This window comes from Salmo salar, chromosome ssa09 (genome assembly GCF_905237065.1).
Source record: "Salmo salar chromosome ssa09, Ssal_v3.1, whole genome shotgun sequence".
Classification (NCBI taxonomy): Eukaryota; Metazoa; Chordata; class Actinopteri; order Salmoniformes; family Salmonidae; genus Salmo; species Salmo salar.
In genome coordinates, this window is record NC_059450.1 from 155,115,021 (window position 1) to 155,140,504 (window position 25,484).

At 41.1% G+C, this 25,484-nt stretch overlaps 1 long non-coding RNA gene and 2 pseudogenes across 1 annotated transcript; all 3 read left to right on the forward strand.

Moving 5' to 3' along the window:
- LOC123724107 (nucleolar pre-ribosomal-associated protein 1-like) overlaps positions 1-4,355 on the forward strand; it is a 69,227-nt pseudogene extending 64,872 nt beyond the window's left edge.
- Positions 4,356-15,294: 10,939 nt separating this feature from the next.
- Positions 15,295-16,283, forward strand: LOC123744765 (uncharacterized). Its single transcript, XR_006771247.1, has 3 exons — positions 15,295-15,464; positions 15,875-16,027; positions 16,229-16,283. It is a non-coding gene; the product is annotated as an uncharacterized lncRNA (long non-coding RNA).
- A 67-nt stretch (positions 16,284-16,350) lies between these two features.
- The window catches only part of LOC123724108 (SR-related and CTD-associated factor 4-like), a 36,718-nt pseudogene continuing 27,584 nt past the window's right edge, over positions 16,351-25,484 (forward strand).

A 25,484-nucleotide genomic window follows, 5' to 3' on the forward strand; every position in this document is an offset into this window, starting at 1 on the left:
ATAGATATCATGCTCTTAAGGCTCTACCCAATTCAAAGCATTTATTGAAACCTCTAATTAAATGTTTAGCTATTATTAGTATGTATTCATGTTTTCGCTTTCATGTCCCAAAAAAAAAAAAACGTTCCTCCATACCGCGAATAAGGCCATAATGATTTATTTTTTTTTAAACGCTTCATATGATTATTTGTGCAATTATTTTTGATGAAATGAACTATCTACTCTTGCTATTGTATTAGTTGGGTTTGTAACTGTGGTGAATCAAATCATGTGACTCAAAATGATAATTTGTGAATCGTGAACATTAATTTGTAGAAATAATAATTTGGGATTTTTAGAAATTCAGTTGATTTGAGCATCCAATGTGCGGGACACATAGCAACTCAAATTGCAAAGAACAGAAATTCGGACAATAGTTTTTAATTTTTCCCCCAGGCTTTGAACCTCATGTGCTTAAACAACCTTCTCTAGGGCTAGGCGGGACGAATCCGTGGCTCCACCTACGTAGGACAGCCACTTGTAGCCTGTAGGATTTTCAAAATCTTAAAAATCTATTACTTCAATTTCTCAAACATATGACTATTTTAGCAGGCATTTAAAGATAAGACTCTCATCTAAAATAAATTGTCGATTTAAAAAGGCTTTACAACGAAAGCAAAACATTAGATTGGTCAGCAGAGGCCAGTTGTAGAATAATCAGACACCCATTTTTCAAGCCAGCGATATAATGTACCAAAACCCAGAAGACAGCTAAATGCAGCACTCACCTTTGATGATTTTCTTAGATGACAACCAGATATTATGTTATACAATAATGCATGTTTTTGTAATAATTATATTTATGCCAAAAACAGCTTTTTTTTATGTGAGATGAACTACTGGGAATTCGCTAATATTATAAATATCACGTATAAACGTCACAAAAAGCATAACAATTATTTTAAGAATTAGAGATAAAGATATGAATTAAGTCGAATTTGAAATAGCTTGGAAATACATTTGCAAATTATAATAGCCCAGGCATAGGGCTCGCTTATTTAGACACACCGCAATTTAGTAATCACCTTATAAAATAAAAATTAAGGAGAATGAAAGCACCTGAGGAGCAGCTTACTTAATAACAAATGTTGGTTTGGTAAAAATAATAGATGTTGATGAAATGAAATAGTAAAAGAATTTAATAAATTAAAGTATTATTGCCGGAAAAGTAACCGCGTATAATTAATTTTTCTCGGAGAAAATGAAAAGACAGGGAATTAAAACAGGAAAAAATCGCTGGGGCGGGAATGTGGGGTCACGCGTATAAGCTAGTGTTCTTGATCACTTGAGAAAGGCGAAAAAGAATGTGTTTTAGTGCTGGGGCGGGAATGACATAATTTTGTTTTTTTCCGGCTCTGAGAGCCTATGGAAGACTGGGAATGTACCGTTAGAGAGAGATCCTTAGTAAATGATAGAGAGGAAAAGAAGTTCAGAAATGGTCAGACAGGCCACTTGTAAAGGAATCTCTCAGGTTTTAATCTGCCATTTGAGTTTGTTAGTACTACAGAACATTCAAATTAGTTTTAGAAAAATTAGGGTGTTTTTATTATATGTAATAAGTAATGATATTTAGTACTGAGTAAGAGTGGTAAACAGATTAAATCTGGGTATGTTTTTTATCCATTGCAGTGGTAATGCTGCCCTTAGCCCCAAACAGGTTAAAACAATGACGCTGCTAATATATGGATTTTTCCCCGCTTTCAATTTTTTAATTTTAAAATATAGATGAAGTTTCATTAGACCAATGAAATTGCCGAATCGGGTTAATGTAAAGTATGTTTAGATTAAATGTTTTTCAAACCTTCACCATTCTGATTACTGTAGTCATTTTGTCACCCTCATCATGGCAAAGACACGGAGGTTTTGGCGCGATGCAGCCAAAGTAATAATTGATCTGGCTGTTGGAAAAGGAAATAGAGCTGCTGCACGGGGAACTTAATGAGTGGCTGATAACACGCTGGAAACAGCAGCGCGAGGAATTGGACTCAATGCAAAAGACGTCAAAAGCTTAATACTGCTCGGTATTTATTTTTGCTGTGTTATGAAAAAGCTATTTAATTTGTGACCATCCTCCCGGAGAGAAACGATACATCCCCGAGATGATTTGGTGACATCCTCCGGGAGAGCTAATGAGTAGACACCCGGGAGAGCTAATGGGTGTGCAGGTTTTAATTTATATAATAAAACACAACGACCCTGATAAACTGGCTCTGCTGGAGAGGTTGGATCAAAGCCTGGTCAACTACTCGAGTCAATCAGACTGAGGGGCTGACCATGTGTAAGCTTTATACAGCAGCCTTAACAGGTGACATACTATGTGGAGGTTTAGTGCCTTGCTCAATAACAGGAGATGGTATATGGGGATCAGAGGGCAGCCTCCCAAAGTTGATACCAAAATACGCTGACCCTTCTATACACCTCCCCCTAATTATTAAACAGGATAATCTTCGTTGGCTGGGTACTCCAGCACTTTGATTTGAAATGATACAATGAGTGAGAAAGTTACAGAACACAAATATTGTTTAGAGACATGCTAATCCTCTCACCATTACAATAACAAGGTTAGCAAATTTAGAGTATATAATTCAAGACATGCTAAACACCCATTACAATAACAGGGGAGGTTAGCAATTTTATATCATAACCTCAAAGACATGCTAACCTCTCACCATTATAAATAACAGGAGTTAGCATTTTATATCATAACCCCAAGACATGCTAACATCTCTAACATTACAATAAAGAGAGAGGCCAGCAATTTATATATAATTTTCAAGACATGCTAACCTCTCAGCACTTACAACAACAGGAGGTTAGCATTTTATATCATAACCCCAAGACATGCTAACCCCTCACCATTACAATAACAGGGGAGGTTAGCATTTATATCATACCTTCAGCACATGCTAACCTCAATAACATTACAATAACAGGGGAGGTTAGCATTTTATATATTATAACCCCAAGACATAACCTCTCACCATTACAATAACAAGTTAGATTGATCTTAAGACATATATCTTCAATATTACAAACAGAGGCGAAGGGGGTATGATATAAAATGCTAACTTCCTGTTATTGTAATGCTGAGAAGTTAGATGTTTGGTATGATATTTTGTGCTCGTAACTTTCTATCAATATATAGATATATAATCAGTGGTAGCATCATTAATGTGGTTTAGAAACATATTATATTATTATTAACAATAAAAGTGACTCCAAAAATGACACTTACATGATTTACCATTAATTTCTATTTGTATAAAATAATTTGAAACTCAACTAAAACAAACAGCAAATGCATTCAACCAGTTTATAAAGTCCCAAGCTTGATGTAATAATTCAGGTGCTTAGGAATAAGGGACCAAATACCAAACCTTTTAACTACTTCAATACACATATACAGTAAGTGAATTTGTCCTAATACTCTTGGTCCCCTAAATGGTGGTGGACTATGTACAAAAAGTGCTGTAATTTTAAATGATTCACCCGATATGGATGGAAAAATACTCGACTAAAGCTGGCAGTCTGCACTTTAACCTCATAGTCATTGTATAAATTAAAAAAAGGAGTATGAGCCAAAACAACAAAATGTGTACTGTCAATATAGGATATACTTTGTACTTAGAGACGCCGCCAATTGTTGGTCATGGAAATTTGTTAAAAGTCATGGAAAAGTCATGAAATTCCATCTGTCAAAATGTGTATGAACCTTGCCTTGACAAACCCTCTGTACTGGCATTGGTTTCAGCCTGGCATTATCTACAATTCCTCAGTCTCAAGTTCATGACAGTGAGAATCAACATGTCTGTGTGTTTTGTAATCCTCAGGGTGGGCAGAGAAAGGCCGTATTAGGTCCTCTGTCCAGGCCCAGGCATCTGCCTCTAACTCCCGACCAAATGAACAGGGAGAGGAAGGAGAGGTAGAGAGACTAGAGGAGGAGAAGACTCTGCTGGAGAAGTGTACTTCTCACCCCAGAATATATTTACCCACTGGGTGCCTGTCTCTTTGGCTGTCCCTTTCCTGACTTCATACTCCCACCCTCCCCTGGCCAACACCACAGCCCATCTTCTCACCAGGTGGTTCCTGAACGGTAGAGGGAGCTCTACCCACGAGAAAAAAGGACAGTCCACTTTTCGCTGGGTTCCAGAAGACTGTCCTTCCTTACAGAGTCAGTGGACATGGTGCTGGCTGACCCCAAGCAAGAGACTGGACCTGCTCTGTTCTATCACCAGGCCTGTGAGCCCCAGACCCAGCCCCAGGCCCAGATCTCTTCCATGGCAGAGCACCAGCCCAGCTGTTCACCAACATTATGACCCAACTCCTGAGGCCAGAGGCTGCGCTGACAGTGACACCTGCACAGGGCCGTGCTCACAGCATGCTCCCTAGAAGAAATATGGGATGACCAGACTATGGGCGTAATGACGATTCAGATGAATCCTTTATCTTCAATATTTATTAAAAAATTCGCAACAGGAGATTGCAGTGGTTTGTAAAATAACATCAGGTATAGATAGAAATTGGAAGGAAAAAAAGAGTTATATTGAAACATACACTACTTGTGTTGTTGGAAATGGAAGGAAATGGAAGGAAATGACACGCCTCATATGTTGTTGATCTTGAACCCCCTCCAGAAGGTCTGATGTTGCTGTTCCCAGAGCACCATGAGATGTGGAGCGGAACAAGAGCCAGAGCTGTTCCTGAACCACGGTCGAGTGGTGAACCAGATCCAGGGTTCAGGGACCAAGGACCAGAAGAAAAGTCCAAACGACATTCCTAAAGACACACAGCCCTCAGAACCATCTGTAGTGACCTCCTCTCAGGACTGCAGTCTACTGTTGCACCATAGGGGTTAAATAGCTGTGGCCCACATTACACCCTATTGAGTACACTATTTTCCAAACCAGGGCCCCATCGTGGTCTCTGGTCAAAAAGTAGTGAACTACACTGAGGGTAATAAATAAAACATTGAACATCTGCTTCTTTCCTGACCAGGTGAAAGCTATGATCCCTTATTAAGTCACCTGTTAAATCCACTTCAAATCAGTGTAGATGAAGGGGAGGAGACAGATTGAAGAAGCATTGTGTTTGTGTGCTAATTAGGGAGTGAATAGAGTAATAAAATATTTAAGTTTTTGAACGGGTATGGTAGTATTTCACAGGCGCACCGGTTTGTTTCAAGAACTGCAACGCTGCGGGTTTTTCATGCTCAACAGTGTCAGTGTGGTATCAAGAATGGTCCACCACCTAAAGGACATCCAGCCAATTTGACACAACTGTGGGGAAGCATTAGAGTCAACATGGGCCAGCATCCCTGTGGAACGTTTAACACCTTGTAGAGTCCATGTCCTGATGAATTGAGGCTGTTCTATGGGCAAGGGGTAAACTCAATGTTTGGAAGGTGTTCCTAAGTTTGCGTGTGTGTGTGTGTGTGTGGAATAGAGAATAGTTCATACAGTGGATTCAGAGTTGATAAGTGTGCAATAACTCAGACTTTCGTGCAAATCATCAACTTACGCCTAGTGAGAGAGGACATTTTCTGAGAATCTCAAATCAGAATACAGCATGCATACTTGTACAAATTTGAAAAACGTATTCACTCATAAAATGGAAGCCTCTATTATTTTGAAACGGCATTCACTCATAAAATGGAAGCCTCATTATTTTGCATCTGAATTTTCTAAAAAGAAGTGTGTAAAGTATTATTTATTTATTGTTGAAAACATTCACTTCCTCATTTATTAAATGTTGTAAAACTGCTTATGTGATTGAATCCACATTATAACCAGGCTATTACATTGCAGATAGTGATGTTACATCTGTTTTATAATCGTTTGGAAGAGTTGAGAAATGATCAGACCACAGCAGTGATGTTCCAAAATGACATATCCTGCCAGTGTGTTTGAGTACTTAACCCAAAAATGTTTTTTTGCACTATTGCTCCCATTGTGTATGTGTGTGTGTGTGTGTGTGTGTGGTGTGTGTTTTAGAGGTTGGGATAAAGAGAAAACAGATCAAGTATTTATAAGCAGAATTGGATCTAGGGTTCTCCAATGATTTCGTGGCCTTTTTAGAACTGTGAACTGCACAGAAAATACAAAATGACCATTAAAAGTGCAAGTAGGGAAACCTTTTTGGTTTTCCCATCAATGAGTTTTAGCAATTAACCTTATCAGCCTCTTCTAGATTCAAAGCATCATAAATACATCTGTTCAGAAACATGACCCGAAATACATTGTATCTCAGAATTAATCGCTGAGACTGAAAGGAACACTTACTTGGGTAGACTGACTGAGCGTGGACATGAAAGTCAAAATGAGAAACAGGAATTCCACAAAAGCAGCCAGACTGATCCAGAATATGATCACGCATCAAGTCTGAAGGAGGGAAAAGAGGGACAATGTTAGCATCACAGAATGCGCCAGTCGATGGATCCTATTCTCTTTATAGTGCACTACATTAACCCAGAGCAGGAACTTAGGGCCTGGTCAAAAGTAGTGCAATTGCTACAGGAATAGTGCATTTGGGCTAACACATTATGGCGGTAAAGGAAGCCTTTTAATACCTCACACTTGTTATATTTCAGTTTGATAAACACTGTATTGGGTCTAAATAATCGAGTAATATTCCACTGATTCTCCATGAATCCTAGGAGGAGGTAGTGAGTATATCCCTATGGTAATCAAAGGAATGCTTTCCTTCAGATGTAGTGTGCCCCTCCCCCCCGTCGCAGGTTCTAATGCCCGTCGCTCTCTCTTCTTCCCTGTGCCTGTCTCTCCTGCCCTGTCGCGCTTCTCACGCCCTGTCTCTCTCTCTCAAACCGAGATCATGATAAAACAACTTTTAAAAAAAAACAAGGGACTTATGTATAGATCTAAAAAACAAGGACTCTATGTATAGATTCAAAAAAAAAAAAAAACAAGGGGCATGTATAGATCTCATAGATCTCAACTATGGGTGGCTCATAGAAATACATAAACAGCTGCAATGGATTCTGTACAGCTGGGTTGTGCTGCCCTTGAAATACCTAATGATCTTTTATGATTAGCATAATTCTAGTTACTATAAATTAGCAATTTATCATCACCATTCTCAATTTGTGATAAACTCTTGAATATTGTCTGATTCACATCTGTGGGTGTATTGCAGGATCCTGTCCGGTCTGGTTCTCAGAGAATTTGGTCTGTGGTCCATAGTTTTTCCCTTGCAAAACGTTTGGCACAGATAGAACAACAGATATTATCGGATGTATAAATGAGCATCCGGTAAGCCGTTTCCACTCACTACCAAATATGGTGATTATGAAGCCAGTGGGAGATAAAGCGAAATTAATTTTGACCGACAATCTGCTAATTTTCTCATCGATGAAACATTTGATCTCCATACAGTTTTCACGCGCACTTCATAGAGTAGGCGTTTACTCAGCAAGCAATAAGAGAACGCGCATGTGATTCTCACTAGCTTGTCCTTGGCTCTGCTAAGCCGACTATGATTAATTTGCTCCCGCAAAGCTCATCGCCTCTCTATCTTGGGATTAGTTCTCAAAATCGATGGTTTGGCCATACCCGTTATCGACAAGTGGATCTAATGGCCAGCAACAAGAGCTGATGTTTGTTGAATGACATATAAACACAGGAAGTATTAGCACAATTACACATATTACTCAATTATAAGGATAGTTGATCGCTAACATCAACAAATAACTATGGATTCTTGTCAACGCTTTCAACTTGGAGGTAAATATGAAGTTGTTTTGTAGCTGTTTCGGTTAGCGAGTATAAGAAGTTAGTAACCCAGAGGCAGATATCTCTGCTGGCTAACCAACCGATGCAGTTGGGGCTGGGGTTATATGATCAAAGATGTCCCAATTTAGCCCAATAAGTTTCGTGAAGGTTACTAAAATGATCTAGTCCACCAGAAGGACAATATATTAAATTTAATAGTAAATCAAAGGTAGTAGTTGTGACCTTTCCAATCAACAACTCAAACATGGCTGGGCTGCAGCTAACGTTAGCTAGCTAGCTAAAAGCTATGATGCCAGATGGAGAACTTTGTTTTTGTTAACCTACATGGATCATCAGTCTTTGAGTGTTATGGTACTCATAATTAATGCACAGACCATGACAGAAACAGTTAATAATAGTGAACTTTATTGCACGGCAGATTTCTGTTTTGTTGGGTTGATAGTGTGGCCTGTATTAGCACAAAAGCCAATGGTTCCTCATTGAGCTAAGTAGCGTAACTGCTAGGTGGTGTGGCTTCGTTAAAGTGAAATGCAACAAGGGTGTTGCCAATACGTTAGTTTTATGTAGTTATTTTGGTTGAATAACAACCATTCGTTAATATAACCAAAGTGTTGTAGAAGGTTATTGTAGGAAGCTAGCTGTTTTCCTTTGTAGATGACTACACTGAAGACATTTATATCCTGCAAACGGTTACTTTTATAGCTAATTCAAAACATGCCTGCATCAATAGTTTGAAAATTTATAACGCACAAAGATGATGATGAGTTTTTCTACATTTACATTTTAGTATTTAGCAGACGCTCTATCCAGAGGGATTTACAGTAGTGAATGATAATTCAGTTTTTGTAGGGGCCCCGTGGGAATCGAACACACAACCTGGCGTTGCAAACAATAAACACCATGCTCTACCCAACTGAGCCACAGGAAGGAGGAACATCGTCTACCCTTATTAAAACTTTGGTGTAACTGTGGTTATAATATGTAACACAAAGGTGAGGTTTGGGTGAATTTTGTGGTTGGATTAGATGAACTGCTCAGAGTTTGATGATTTGGAAAATATGAATAGATGAACTCGCTCAGGTGAGTTTTGATGATTTTGCGTGGTCTGGATTAGATGAACCTGCTCAGGTGAGTTTGATGATTTTTATGTGGTCTGGATTAGATGACCTCTGCTCAGGTGAGTTCGGATGATTTGGGTGTGGTTGGATTAGATGAACTCTTACCAGGTGAGTTTGGATGATTTTATGTGGTTGGATTAGATGAACGCTGCGTGAAAGTGTATTTTATGTGGTTGGATTAGGATGAACTGTTCAGGTGAGTTTTGGATGATTTTATGGGGATTAGATGAACTGTCAGTTGCTAACTTAAAGTATTATTGTTTCCTCTAACAGAGTAGTTATTCGCCATGATTGACATGAAGCCTCCAACAAAGATGATGTATTAAAATAAATCAATTGAAAAAGACAAATAGTGTATTTTGGTAAAAATGAAATTGGTGAATTTTTTATTTTATTTTATTATTATGTAAAATGTGATATGTCTAAACACACCAGGACACATTTTCATCTTGTTTCATGTCCCCCCCCTCAGCTATACAAGCATTGTCGTCCAGATTGTGGAGAAGTTATCAAGAAGGTATAGGAAAAACAACCATGGAACTATCAAGAGTGGGGTGGCTTTGCTTTAGATATGCCAGTAGCTCAAAGTAACAAGTTTGGACGATGCCAGTAGTAAAGGTGGCTGTTCAGATGATGCCAGTGCAAGTAGTCTCGCTTTGCTTTAAGATGATGCCAGAAGCTCAAAGGCGCTTTGCTTTCAGATATGGTAGAGGCCAAAGTCGTTTAGACTTCGATGCCAGAAGCCTAAAGTGTCGCTTTGCTTTGTGGAAGCAGAAGGCTTAAAGTGTCGCATGTTGCCCATCGGGAAGAGTTGTGATATTTTGTGGAGATATGTAGTTTTGGGTGGTTGGTTCAATTCTTCGGGAAGAAGAAAAAGTGTACAGATGGATTATTTTATTAAGAGAGAAAAATGTTATTAAATTTGTGCAAGTATTTAAACATCTTAGGTAGATGTAAAATCGTGGGGCTAAAAATCTCTGCAAAAAACAAAATGTAAATCAATACATATTTTTTTGTTGAGGTGTTAGGATTAATTGATCTGTTTTGAGGAAGTGTATACTGGTATGGCATCTCAAGATGGGACACAAAATGGTATATTGCTGCTTTTTCTTTGGAAGTTTATAGGAATGAAGTTCACCTGGAAACAAAAACAAAACAAATATTATAAAATGGTTGTAAAACATTTAATTTGATCCTATTGTAATTTAGTAGACAGTGATAAGGAAGGTAGAAATAACAATGATGATGATGATGATGATTTGATGAGTCTGAGCCTGTTCTCAAGTGTAAGCCAGACAGCTGAAGTTTGGCCATACGGGGGATTATGGAGTACAGTCTTACACCAGTTTGGAGGGATAAGGAGTCACGGACCAGGTTCTTAAAAGAATCCATCAACGACCCTCCAGAACCCTATCTTGTCATGCATGAAGACAAGGTAGGCTACTACTGTAGCTGTTTTTGTTTTTGGGGAGCCGTGGAGGGTCGTGTTCAGTTAGCCGTGGAGGGTCGTGTTCAGTTAGCCGTGGAGGGTCGTGAGGTTCAGTTAGCCGTGGAGGGTAAGTGTTCAGTTAGCCGATGGAGGTGGGTGTTCAGTTAGCCGTGGAGGGTCGTTTCAGTTAGCCGTGGAGGTGGTGCTTCGGTTAGCCGTGGAGGGTTCGTTAGCCGTGGAGGGTCTGTTCAGTTAGCCAGTAGTTGTTGAATCATGGATGATTGAAGCTTTTGGACATCAGCACAATGTTGAGGGAATCCTATCTGAGTCAAGAAAAGATACGAAGATATACAAAACCTTGACAAAAGCCTATCCATCGGACAATCTCTTAGAAAAAATATATAAACTATTGAACCAAGACTTAAATAGAATTGATATTGGCATAAGATGTTGGAACATACTGAATTAAATTACAGTTATGAAAACGTATGTTTTTGAATCCAGTATAAATTAACGTAAGGATGTATTATACAAGAAACACCAATTCTACAGCACAACGGCTAGAGTCTTGGCTGAAGTTTAAAACTAACGGCGACTCAGTAATTCAGGCCTTCTGGGAATGTTAGACGTCAAAGTTATGGACAGAGTTAGAAAGACTGCTGTCAGAAGCGATTACCATGCATGTTTACTTTTTAATTCGTCTATCGCCATATATTCAAGACATGGGGTATGAGGCTGCGGTGAGATACCGATTGGTTTGGACAATATTATTTTCGGTCACCTTATTTTGAAGAAGCTATTTACGCATTTAAATATTTGCAAGTCAAATGATAGTCCAACATTAAAGGGAAATGTAAAACAATTCAACCCCATATTCATCATCTTCCAACACCAACCCAACATCAACAGGAAGATAAGTGTTTCCAATGATGAAATGTTTCATTGGTGTGAATTTATACAAGGTCACATTTTAGCATCAGAAAAATAACTTCACGGTATTTTATTTTCCAATGAGACACTCAACTTATCAGATAACAGGACAGTGCTCGCCCCATACAGTAGTACACAGTCTACACACACACACACACACACCCGTTGCTCTAATGTTAGGCGTGTTATCTTGTTAGCTTTTATTGCTGATTTAGTGACCTGACATGATCTTTGCTCGTGGTATTGAGGCTTCGTGTAGTAGGCCATGCCTACTAAGCAGAAAACACAGCCAGGCATCTCCAAGGGTCGGCGGGGCTTTGCTGAAGGAGCTCTGCCCGGCCTCTGGTATAATTATTGAATACTTTATTGAGTTTACCGGTTGGAGAAATGTGTTTTCGTATTGTGTGAGAAAGACACAACGTTACCATTTTAAAATGTCTGAATGTGTGGACAGTATGTTTGCTACTTTTGGATATCACCTAGGCCAGTATGATCAGGAACAGTAATACATCTCTTGAGATTAGTCTTATTATTTTTCTGCAAGATATCAATTGCCACAATGTTTGTTCTTCAAATTCTGTATTTTATTGAAGCTAAAAATGAATCAAATAGCCTACATTATCTTGAAAAATAAAAAGGTTTAGTTTCCCCAAGTTTCAGTTTGTTTTTTTCAGGTGTTTACCGCAAAGTTACCAATTTTCATAGAAAAAACAACAAATGTACATGTTTTAAGTCCACAACAATGCTTAAACCACATTAGAAGACCACTTTTGAGGTCTGGTGAAAATCAGATAATGTTTGGATGTAGTTACCCTTAAATACACAGCTAGCAAGAGGCTGTTTAGTGGTAGTTTTGTAGTGAACATGATATGGTAGAGGTTCGTAAAACAAATACCCACTTGATTGATTCAAATAATCATATCTTTCTGCCAGGTAAGCCTCGTCTACTTTGTAGTGGGTAATTCAATTGAGAAGGTTTTTAACCTCTCTCTTGGGTAGGGGCAGTATTTTGACGTCCGGATGAAGAAGGTGCCCAGAGTAAACTGCTGCTACTCAGTCCCAGAAGCTAAGATATGCATATTATTAGTAGATTTGGATAGAAAACACTCTGAAGTTTCTAAAACTGTTTGATTGATGTCTGTGAGTATAACAGAACTCATATGGCGGGCAAAAACCAGAGGAAAAAATCCAACCAGGAAGTGTGGAAATCTGAGGTTTGAAGTTTTTAAAGGATTCCCTATCCAAATATACAGTGTCTGTGGGGTCATTTGCACTTCCTAAGGCTTCCACTAGATGTCAACAGTCTTTAGAATGTTGTTTCATGCCTCTACTGTGAATGGGGAGAGAATAAGAGCCATTGGAATCAGATAGTGAGAAAATGACGAGCTCAGTGGCGCACTCTCCGTGAGAGTTAGCTGTGTTCCTTTTCTTTTCAAGAAAAGGAATCGTCCCGGTTGGAATATTATGGAAGATTTACGATTAAAAACGTCCTTAAGATTGATTCTATCCATTGTTTGACATGTTTCTGCTAACTGTAATATAACTTTTTTTGACTTTTGGTCTGAATTTACTGCTGCGAGCACAGTGGATTTGGATTACCGACTGAACGCCAAAACAAAAAGGAGGTATTTTGGACATAAAGGATGGACTTTATCGAAACAAATGAACATTTATTGTGGAACTGGGATTCCTGGGAGTGCATTCCAATGAAGATCATCAAAGGTAAGTGAATATTTATAATGCTATTTCTGAGTTTTGTTGACTCCACAAGATGGCGGGTTTGGTTTTGTGACTGAGCGCCGTTACTCAGATTATTGCCAAGTGTGCTTTCGTTGTAAAGCTTTTTTGAAATCTGACAGTGGTTGCATTAAGGAGAAGTGTATCTATAATTCTTTGAATAACAGTTTAATATTTTATCAACGTTTATGATGAGTATTTCTGTAAATTGATGTGCTCATTCACCGGAAGTTTTGGGAGGGCAAAACATTTCTGAACATTACACGCCAATGTAAAATGGGGTTTTTGGAGGTATAAATATGAACTTTATTGAGCAAAACATGCATGTATTATATAACATTAAGTCCTATGTGTGCCATCTGATGAAGATCATCAAAGGTTAGTGATTCATTTTAGCTGTATTTCTGGTTTTTGTGAGCCGCTCCTTGTTTGGAAAATGGCTGTGGGTTTTTTCTTGTCCAGGTGCTGTCCTAACATAATCTAATGCTATGCTTTCGCCGTAAAGCCTTTTTGAAATCGGACAGTGTGGTTGGATTACTGAGAAGATTATCTTTAAATGGTGTATAATACTTGTAGTGTGTGAGAAATTAGAAATATGAGATTTTGTTGTTTTGAATTTGCCTGCTATTTCACTGGCTGTTGCGAGGTGGGACGCTACCGTCCCACATACCCTAGAGAAGTTAAGAAAGCCTTTCTTCCTACCAGAAGACTGTTTCTTTAGCATCAACGCTAACAGCTACGCAAAGTGGTAGTCACGCACTGCTGCACACACGGACGCACGTCTCGTTGCGGAAATACGAATCACTGATGCATTCTGTTCACTTGGTGAAATTAATTCATTTTCAATACATTTAATTGATTCACTGCTGAGGTCAATACATTCTATTGTAATGCCTGGATTCCTTCAGGGCCCTAATGATCATATTTGGACCAGAATGAGGCTCGTCTACCTATTGTTCCTGCTGTGATGATTCTTCATGAAATGTTTTCAGAATAATCACCAAAAGCCTCGGGGCCAATATCAGTAGCCTACGCAAATTAGGGAGTCAAATGAACAACTCACACAGATGAGATTCGGTAAGTTACACTGACTAACGAGAGTCACTGAATTTAGCGTCACTGTCTAGCGAGGCCCTGACGTCCTTGGGAGAAACCTGGGAAATCCTTTGGTTTACTGCCCTGATGTGATACCATGGACATATAATCACATGGTAATGATTCGCGAATAGCAAAGGGATATAAGACTTTTTATTCAGTCAGTTTGACACCTTTTATAAACTAGTCAACACTTCCTGTTCGGTGGCCAATCAACACACAGTAAATGGTCTACTATACGCCACGTCTCCGCGTGGCTGGTAATATGAAACGGGTGAAAGAAAATAAATGAATGTGTCAAATAATTAGTATAAGATGTTTGACTCATCGTTTACCACTTACACGGGACATGCAAATTCACCAGCATCATGCTCGCTCCATACCTGGTGTGGGTGGTAGTCAGCTAATTACTATTGGGCCAGGTGTGGGTGGTAGCCAGCTATTACTATTGGGCCAGGTGTAGGTGGTAGCCAGCTAATTACTATTGGGCCAGGAGTGGGTGGTAGCCAGCTAATTACTATTGGGCCAGGTGTGGGTGGTAGCCAGCTAATTACTATTGGGCCAGGTGTGGGTGGTAGCCAGCTAATTACTATTGGGCCAGGTGTGGGTGGTAGCCAGCTAATTACTATTGGGCCAGGTGTGGGTGGTAGTCAGCGGACAACCTAAAGCGTAACTGTAAACTTCTCTCATTATGGGTTCCTATCTATCTATCTATCTATCTATCTAGAGTAAGATCATCCGTGTTCTCAACCTGTGGCAGAAGAACGCTGTGTTTGAGATGGATGTCGTCCAGCCCCTGTTGGACATGGCTACTGGCTCTTCGACCTTGCTCCCTCCCCCCAGGAGGACCTCCAGGCCCAGCCCCCCGGTCTCCAGTACCTCCATAGCAGCAGCCCAGCCCCAGTCTCCATAGCAGCAGCCCAGCCCCAGCCCACAGTCTCCATAGCAGCAGCCCAGCCCCCAGTCTCCATCGCAGCAGCCCAGCCCACATTCCCCAGTGCCTCTATAGCAGCAGCCCAGCCCCCTGTCTCCATAGCAGCAGCAGCCCAGCACCAGGCCCAGCCCCCCTGTCTCCATAGCAGCAGCAGCCCCAGCACCAGGCCCAGCCCCCTGTCTCCATACAGCAGCCCAGCCCACATTCCCCAGTGCCTCTATAGCAGCAGCCCAGCCCCCTGTCTCCATAGCAGCAGCCCAGCCCCTGTCTCCATAGCAGCAGCAGCCCAGCACCAGGCCCAGCCCCCTGTCTCCATAGCAGCAGCCCTGCCCCCTGTCTCCATAGCAGCAGCCCTGCCCCAGCTCCCACAACAGCTTCGTAACCCTGAGGCCCTGGCTGCCGTGGCCCAGCTCTTCCAGTCCGGACAGGGACACGAGGTGAGTGAGAGCTATAGAATGAAAGTATACATCACAAAACCAGGTCAGAGATTCTAATTCCTAAGCGAAGAGGTTGCCTGTCAATTTGCCATGGTCAGACGTTATACTCCAGTTATACTAAGTCTATTGTTATAGCTATGACACAGTACTAGCTCATACACCCCCAGAACAACATGACTGGGACAGGAAATAAAAATGAATCGTCTGTTGTTTTCTCTTTTTAGTGTTTGTTCTTCACTACAATCATCCATGACTCATTTGTCTGTTTACTGTAAACAATGTAGTTCTTCTGAAAATAAGTTTCTATACCAGGCTAATAAAGGATAAATACATGATATTCTCTTGCTGGTAGCAACTGATTTGTTGGATTGTGTGTAATTGGATTGTTATTCCTTCCTGTCTGTGTCCAGCTTCAGAAGATGCTTCTGAGGTTCCAGCCAGGGCAACAGAATCCACCTATGGTTCCCAACACCGTGTCTGACCAGACCCACTCACAGATGGTCCAAGGCCAGCATAACACACACCACACACATCCTACAGAGCAGAATAACTCACTAGCTAAGGTAATTCATTATTGTACGCAAAGCAAATTTCTGACCAACAGACAAATTTTAAAAGAGGCCTAAATCTAACAGGACAGCATTTCCGTGGTTTTCATAAAGCCTCCTTGAAATGGGTGTTCAGTCACGGACATTAAGGCAACTCTAGTGTGATTTGTTATGGATGTGTCGCTAAATCAGGGTGTTATGGCGGTCTGTCTTCAGAAACTCCTGGACCGTTTTGATTACGACGATGAACCAGAAGAAGTGAAGAAAGAGGGAGTTGGATTCCCTTGTTCCAGGAAGCGTTTACGGTGGCCAGTTTGCTGGTCAAAGCGCCGCCCAACATGGAGCAGCAATTTCAGGGCCATATGATGGGCCAGCCTGGGAGGCAGCAAACACCTGGTGGAGGATACCCTGGTCTGAACAAGGGCTACAACCAAAGCCAGCACACTGCCCAGCAGAACCAGGACCAGGGAAACCACAGAGAAAGGGAAGATCCGTCTGGGAGGAGGGATAGTAGGGAGGGAGGCAGCGGCCACAGCAGGAGGTCACGCTCCCGGTCTGGCTCTCGGTAAGAAGCTGGATCCATGGTTGATAGCAGTTGGTTTTGTTGAGGACACTTTAAAAAAAAAAAGTAAAGTTTTGTTTAGGATGAACAGATCCTCTGTAACACAACCCTGCCCGTTTCCCACCTTTTTAGCTTGGCTTTTAGTCCATGATTGTACTGTTATTTGAATAATCCTTTATTTCTTTTATCAGTTTGCTTTTACCTATTTCATTTTACTGTGAAGTATGTTTGCGATTTTAAAATGCACTTGATCTCTCCAGATCTCCCAGGAGAAAGAGGTCCAGCTCTCGCTCGCGGAAGCCCCGACACTCCTCCCAACGGTCCGGGTCTCGTTCCAGGAAAGTCGCTGGAACTCCCTCGCTCCCGCTCGCAGGAGAGGAAGGAGAGAGAGAAGGACAAAGACCGTAGACAGAAAGGTCTGCCCAGCATCAAGAGCCAGACACTCAGTGGTACGTACTGTCAGATACACAAGGAACCTGCGTCCCAATTGGCACCCTATTCCCTACTACTTTTGACCAGGCCCCATATTGAATGTTTCCCTCGTTGTGTAGTTTGCACCACGACTCTGTGGGTGGGCCAGCTAGACAAGAAGACTTCTCAGCAGGACGTCGTGTGTTTACTAGAGGAGTTTGGGCAGATAGACTCCATTAATGTAAGTATGAAGCTGACACTTATCTACTTACTTACTGGCACCCTAATCCCTTTTTTATAGTGCACTACTTTTGACCAGGGCCCATCAGGAATAACCAAGGGAGTGCTCTGTATAATAGGGGTGGGGGGGGTTGACCTTGAAAAATGCTCTAGGAGCAACTTAGGTAGTACCAACCTGTTCCCTCTCCCCTCCAGATGATCCCTCCTCGTGGATGTGCCTACATAGTGATGGTTCACAGGCAGGATGCCTACAGAGCTCTACACAAACTCGGCAGAGGATCCTTCAAGGTTAACCAGAAGGCCATCAAGGTACTTTTTGATTTATTTATGTATCGTTAACCAATTTTTCAACAATATTTTTTTTTTTTTTTTTTTTGTGGCCAGGCCAGTTTGTCAAATAACATTCTGATTTACAATGTAGACCTGGTAAATATGGGGCCTCTGGCTCTTTTGAACCTGTTTAGGATAGGGGCAGTATTTTCACGGCCGGATAAAAAACGTACCCGATTTAATCTGGTTATTACTCCTGCCCAGAAACTAGAATATGCATATAATTATTGGCTTTGGATAGAAAACACCCTAAAGTTTCTAAAACTGTTTGAATGGTGTCTGTGAGTATAACAGAACTCATATGGAGGCCAAAACCTGAGAAGATTCTAAACAGGAAGTGCCCTCTCTGACCATTTCTTGGCCTTCTATAGCCTCTTTATCGAAAACAGAGGATCTCTGCTGTAACGTGACATTTTCTAAGACTCCCATAGGCTCTCAGAAGGCGCCAGAACGTTGAATGATGACTCTGCGGTCCCTGGCTGAAAAACAGTAGCGACATTTGGATAGTGGTCGATCTGAGAACAATGAAACGGGTGTGCCGCGTGCACGTGAAGAGTCCATTTTACATTTTCAGTCTTTGAGCGAAAACAACGTCGCCCGGTCGGAATATTATCGCTATTTTACGAGAAAAATCGCATAAAAATGGATTTTAAACAGCGTTTGACATGCTTCGAAGTACGATAATGGAATATTTTGATTTTTTTTTGTCACGATATGCGCCGCGCGTCACCCTTCGGATAGTGTCTTGAACGCAAGAACAAACGCAGCTATTTGGATATAACTATGGATTATTTGGAACCAAACCAACATTTGTTGTAGAAGTCCTGGGAGTGCATTCTGACGAAGAACAGCAAAGGTAATCCAATTTTTCTTATAGTAAATCTGATTTTGGTGAGTGACAAACTTGGTGGGTGTCAAAATAGCTAGCCATGATGGCTGGGCTATCTACTGAGAATATTGCAAAATGTGCTTTCACCGAAAAGCTATTTTAAAATCGGACATAGCGATTGCATAAAGGGAGTTCTGTATCTATAATTCTTAAAATAATTATGTTTTTGTGAACGTTTATCGTGAGTAAATTCACCGGAAGTTTGCGGTGGGTATGCTAGTTCTGAACGTCACATGCTAATGTAAAAGCTGGTTTTTGATATAAATATGAACTTGATTGAACAAAACATGCATGTATTGTATAACATAATGTCCTAGGTGTGTCATCTGATGAAGATCATCAAGGTTAGTGCTGCATTTAGCTGTGGTTTGGGTTTTTGTGACATTATATGCTAGCTTGAAAAATGGGTGTCTGATTATTTCTGGCTGGGTACTCTGCTGACATAATCTAATGTTTTGCTTTCGTTGTAAAGCCTTTTTGAAATCGGACAATGTGGTTAGATAAAGGAGAGTCTTGTCTTTAAAATGGTGTAAAATAGTCATATGTTTGAAAAAAATGAAGTTTTGGGATTTTTGTGGAGTTGTAATTCGCACCACGCCTATCATTGGATATTGGAGCGGTGTTCGCTAGCGGAACATCTAGATGTAAGAGGTTAAACGCATAATATTTAAAATAAAAACACTAAGGAGATTGTTCAGAACTGCAACCAAAACGCTTCCATTTGACTTTGCAGTGCTACACATTATTTTTTTTATTTTTTATCGGTCGCTAGGCTGCCAGTGGGGGAAAAAAATGTAGCTGGTCACGTTTTGGCTCACAATTTGTTTTTAAATTGTATTATCAAGATTTATTCAAACAGCAATGGGTTATGCAAACCAGGTATTCAAAAAGTTTGGTCTGAAGTCTTTGTTGAATCTTTGTGATGCGTATTTCAGTCATCATGCTGTGTTTGAATGAACATTTCTCGAGGCTTTCCCCACAAAACCTTCCCGATGTTGACTGTAAAGTAGGCAGAATGATACCTGGCAGAATGATACCATGATGATTTTTATCAATTGCGTGTTATTTTTTGTTGTTGCAAACTCTGCCATCACATGTAGCCAACATTGTACAGTACAAAAACACCAATAGCTGCTAGTCTCTTGCTAGGCGAATTAAAGGACAACTACTCACCCCCCCAAAAAAATGTCCACGATTGTTACCAGACCTCAAAAGTGGTCTCTTCTGTCTGTGTGGCCATCGCTAGGGCAATGGCTGGTCTGCTCTGCTTGGAGTCAGAGTGGATGTGCAGAGGCCTAATACAAACTTTTTTTAAGTAAAAATAAATGTCTGCCATCTGCTGTGGCAGATAAATTATACCGGTCATTCATGTTTTTTACCAGGCAAAATATTTTTCCCGCATTGATTACACCAAAAATCATGAGCATGCTTAGTAATGTTTTTAAAACAAGGAATGTATTACTATTAAGAAGTAATGTTGCATATTGCGCAATTTTTTGGGGTCCTGAGTCTTTAAAACCCTCCGAAAGGATCAGACCACTTTTTTTCCCCCAATTTTCGCCTATAATGACATACCCAAATCTAACTGCCTGTAGCTCAGGACCTGAAGCAAGGATATGTATATTCTTGATACCATTTGAAAGGAAACACTTTGAAGTTTGTGGATATGTGAAATTAATGTAGGAGAATATAACACATTAAATCTGGTAAAAGATAATACAAAAACATATTTTTTGGTACTGTCTTTGAAATGCAAGAGAAAGGCCATAATGTATTATTCTAGCCCAGGTGCAATTTAGATTGTGGCCACTAGATGGCAGCTGTGTATGTGCAAAGTTTTAGACTGATCCAATGAACCATTGTATATCTGTCCAAAATGTTGTATAAAGACTGCCCAAATGTGCTTAATTGGTTTATTAATACATTTTCAAGTTCATGATTGTGCACTCTTGTCAAACAATAGCATGGTATTCTTTCACTGTAATAGCTACTGTAAATTGGACAGTGCAGTTAGATTAACAAGAATTTAAGCTTTCTGTCCATATCAGATATGTCTATGTCCTGGGATTTATTTTTTTGTTACTTACAACCTCATGCTAATCATATTAGCCTACATTAGCTCAACTGTCCCCCGGGGATGGACACACACCCGATCCCTTAGAGGTTAAACCAAAATATCACAGATGAGACATGTTCATTCTTTAAGTGTGCCCATGAGCCTCTCACTAGTCCAGGACGACAACTTCTCTTCTCTTTAGCTAGTAGTGGAAGCCAACTCAAACATTTGAAAAACTACTTACCTTGTGAACATAACAATGTAAATATCCAAGAAACACAAGGATAAAGTCTCACTTTAATAGTTATACCAACTTTTTATTCCTGTGCGCGTTGCTTCAAAAAACAAATCTCTCAGCACTTCACTCACAGGCAGTGTTGCTGTGCGAGGTTGGTTAGCTATAACGTTAGGATTCATATTTCTTTGTGCATTACCACATATGAGACAAAATGACAGAAATACTTTGAAAACAGCTACTGCAGAATTTATTTAGCTTTTAAATCACAGCCAAGACAATGCAGCAGTGGCTTTGGGACAAGTCTCTGAATGTCCTTGAGTGACCCAGCCAGAGCCTGGACTTGAACGATCGAACATCTCTGGTGAGACCTGAAAATATCATCTGTGCAGTGACACTCCCCATCCAACCTGACAGAGCTTGAGATGATGTACAGAGAAGAATGGGAGAAACTCCCCAAATACAGGTGTGCCAAGCTTGTAGCGTCATACCCAAGAAGACTCAAGGCTGTAATCGCTGCCAAAGGTACTTCAACAAAGTACTGAGTAAAGGGTCTGAATACTTATGTAAATGTAATATTTTGTTTTATTTGTAATAATGTAGCAAAAAATAACTAAACCTGTTTTTGCTTTGTCATTATGGGGTATTGTGTGTAGATTGAAGGGGGGGGCAATTTAATTCATTTTAGAATAAGGCTGTAACGGAACTGTGGAAAAAGTCAAGGGGTCTGAATATTTTCCGAAAGCACTGTAAGGGTAATGGCAGAGCAATTTTGTGAAAATGTGTAGCCATTTTCGTAATATTTCAGACTTGTTTTATTGAGGTTTTTACCTGAAATTGCACTACCAGCCTGTTATATTCTGAATTGTTGCAATAACATCCGGCTGCACTGAGCCACGTAAAACTACACTAGCCCATCCCCCCACCGCCTAAAACATGTAAACAAATGTAGATCATACAAACAGGAGATGTTTCTCCATTTGTAACATTGTGTGGTGATCTCAGAAGTGGCACCATAGGTCCCAGAGTGGTGGGGAAGAATTGTTTTCCTTGGGTTTTCCTGATCTGGTAGTAGGCTAACCAACTCCTGGACCCTAGTTAATAGCATATCACAGTAATGAATCAGGTTAAAAATAAACTGTCGTGATATGATGTGAATAGATTTTTTTTTCTTCTTTGGGTCATATGATGATAAAATAAAGCTCCTTTTTCCCATGAAAACATTCACCTTTTTTACCAAGAGACAACTGCGATTTAAACGAACAGGGGCTGAGATGGCTTGATGCGGAGTTCCGTGGTGTAGACCTTTTACATCTGTAATGGAAAAAAATACTCGTACAGTCATCACTGTGATTTTGATTAATTTCAGTCAATCATTTTGGATTTAAAAGGTCTAGATGGCTTAGCCACCCGACGTGTGACTATAAACCAAATTTGATCACGGTCTCAATTTTTTCAGGAGACAAAATCAGCATATTTTAGATAGGGAGTAACGCTTAAACTAAATTGGGTTTGTGAACATTTTAGGGGGGGGGAATCCTAACTGAAAAAAATGTATCACAAATCTACCGTTAACAGGTCCCAAGCATCATCATAAGGGGACATTTTAAATTGAACTAATGCCTAACACAACAATGCTGTGATGTTAGTAGGACGTGATCTGCATCTTTCAAATTATTTGCCACGGATATAAACCACTCGGCACGTCATCGTCTTTTTAACAGTTGGTGAAATGGCAGAGTGAACCAGGGAAGTGACAGTAGCGAAGTCCTGTATTGCAATGCTTTGAGAAGGTGGTGAGATGCAAACTTTTGCGAGGTGGAATTGAGCTACTGTGGCAGTAGAGGTGCAATGCTGAAAGGGGGTTTACCGTGAGACCCAGCCCTGAACCGGAGGCACCGTGAGACCCAGCCCTGAACCGGAGGCACCGTGAGACCCAGCCCTGAACCGGAGGCACCGTGAGACCCAGCCCTGAACCGGAGGCACCGTGAGACCCAGCCCTGAACCGGAGGCACCGTGAGACCCAGCCCTGAACCGGAGGCACCGTGAGACCCAGCCCTGAACCCGGGAGGCACCGTGAGACCCGAACACCATACGTGGTGCGACAGATTGTTGGACATCAATGAACACGTTGTCATACAACAATGCAACGACCAATCACATTGATGAGAAGTTGGGACAGGAAGTCCCATGTACTACTGACAACAGAAGATGGAGGAGAAGACACGCAGCAGAAACCCTAAAACGGCATTAGCTACCATTTGTTGCTGAGTTATTGGGGGGGGGCAGGCAACAATGTGAGTGCCGTCAGGTGGGGTTTCCACTAGATAGCACAGCCACAAATTCAAAATGTACTATATCGTAAATATCCATGAAAACAAACATTTTCGCTTTTTTTGGGGGTCTTCGTTTAGGTTAGGCATAAGGTTAGCAGTGTGGTTAGGTTTAACCCCTTAAGGTTAATGTCCGCTCCCGCGGAGTTCTAATTAGCATAATACATTTTTAAAAACCATACAAATCTGTCAGTTTAAGCTAACGATGTATTTATTTTTGCATTGGATGTGTCTCAATCCACCACATTTACAAACTCAGCAAAAGAAACTTCCTCTCACTGTCAACTGCGTTTTATTTTCAGCAAACTTTTAACGTGTAAATATTTGTATGAACATAAGATTCAACAACTGAGACATAAACTGAACAAGCTCCACAGACCTCTAACAGAAATTGAATAATGTGTCCCTGAACGAAAGGGTTGAAATCAAAAGTAAGTCAATGCAGCTGGTGGCCACACCAGATACTAAGTACTGCAGTGCATATCCTCTTCATGGACTGCACCAGATTTGCCAGTTCTTGCTGTGAGATGTTACCCCACTCTTCCACCATGGCACCTGCAAGTTCCTGGACATTTCTGGGGGAATGGCACTAGCCCTCACCCTCCGATCCAACAGGTCCCAGACGTGCTCAACGGGATTGAGGTTCGGGATCTTGGCTGGCCATGGCAGGACACTGACATTCCTGTCTTGCAGGAAATCACGCACAGAACGAGCAGTATGCCTGGTGGCATTGTCATGCTGGAGGGTCATGTCAGGATGAGCCTGCAGGAATGGTACCACATGAGGATGTCTTCCCTGTAACGCACAGCGTTGAGATTGCCTGCAATGACAACAAGCTCAGTCCGATGATGCTGTGACACACCGCCCCAGACCATGACGGACCCTCCACCTCCAAATCAATCCCGCTCCAGAGTACAGGCCTCGGTGTAACGATAATTTCTTCGACGATAAACGCGATCCGACCATCACCCCTGGTGAGACAAAACCGCGACGACTCAGTACAGACCTGCCTTACAACAGGCCTACAAGCCCTCAGGCCAGCCTCTCTCAGCCTATTGTGGACAGTCTGAGCACTGATGGAGGGATTGTACGTTCCTGGTGTAACTCGGGCAGTTGTTGCCGTCCTGTACCTGTCCCACAGGTGTGATGTTCGGATGTACTGATCCTGTGCAGGTGTTACACGTGGTCTGCCACTGCGAGGACGATCAGCTGTCCGTCCTGTCTCCCTGTAGCGCTGTCTTAGGTGTCTCACAGTACGGACATTGCAATTTATTGCCCTGGCCACATCTGCAATCCTCATGCCTCCTTGCGGCATGCCTAAGGCACGTTCACGCAGACAAGCAGGGACCCTGGGCATCTTTCTTTAGGTGTTTTTCAGTCAGTAGAAAGGCCTCTCTAGTGTCCTAAGTTTTCATAACTGTGACCTTAATTGCCTACCGTCTGCAAGCTGTTAGTGTCTTAACGACCGTTCCACAGGTGCATGTTCATTAATTGTTTATGGTTCATTGAACAAGCATGGGAAACAGTGTTCAAACCCTTTACAATGAAGATATGTGAAGTTAATTCGTAAAAATCCAAGTATCTTTGAAAGACAGGGTCCTGAAAAAGGGACGTTTCTTTTTTTGCTGAGTTTATTATTATTTATTTATTTCACTTTTTTATTTAACCAGGTAGGCTAGTTGAGAACAAGTTCTCATTTACAACTGTGACCTGGCCAAGATAAAGCAAAGCAGTTCGACAGAAACGACGAGTTACACATGGAATAAACAAACATACAGTCAATAATACAATAGAAAATCTGTATACAGTGTATGCAAATGAAGTAAGGAGGTAAGGCAATAAATAGGCCAATAGTGGCGAAGTAATTACAATTTAGCAATTAACACTGGAGTGATAGATGTGCAGATGAGGATGTACAAGTAGAAATACTGGTGTGCAAAAGAGCAGAAAAACAAAACAAATATGGGGATGAGGTAGGTAGTTGGGTGGGCTATTTACATTTTAGGTATTTAGCAGACGCTCTTGTCCAGAGCGACTTACAGTAGTGAATGCATACATTTCATACATTTTTTTTCTCCGTACTGGTCCCCCGTGGGAATAGGCTGTGTACAGATGGGCTGTGTACAGGTACAGTGATCGGTAAGCTGCTCAGATAGCTGATGCTTAAAGTTAGTGAGGGAGATATGAGTCTCCAACTTAAGTGGTTTTTGCAATTTGTTCCAGTCATTGGCAGCAGAGAACTGGAAGGAAAGGCGGCCAAATGAGGTGTTGGCTTTGGGGGTGACCAGTGAGATATACCTGCTGGAACGCGTGCTACGGGTGGGTGTTGTTATTGTGACCAGTGAGCTGAGATAAGGCGGGGCTTTACCTAGCAAAGACTTATAGATGACCTGGAGCCAGTGGGTTTGGTGACGAA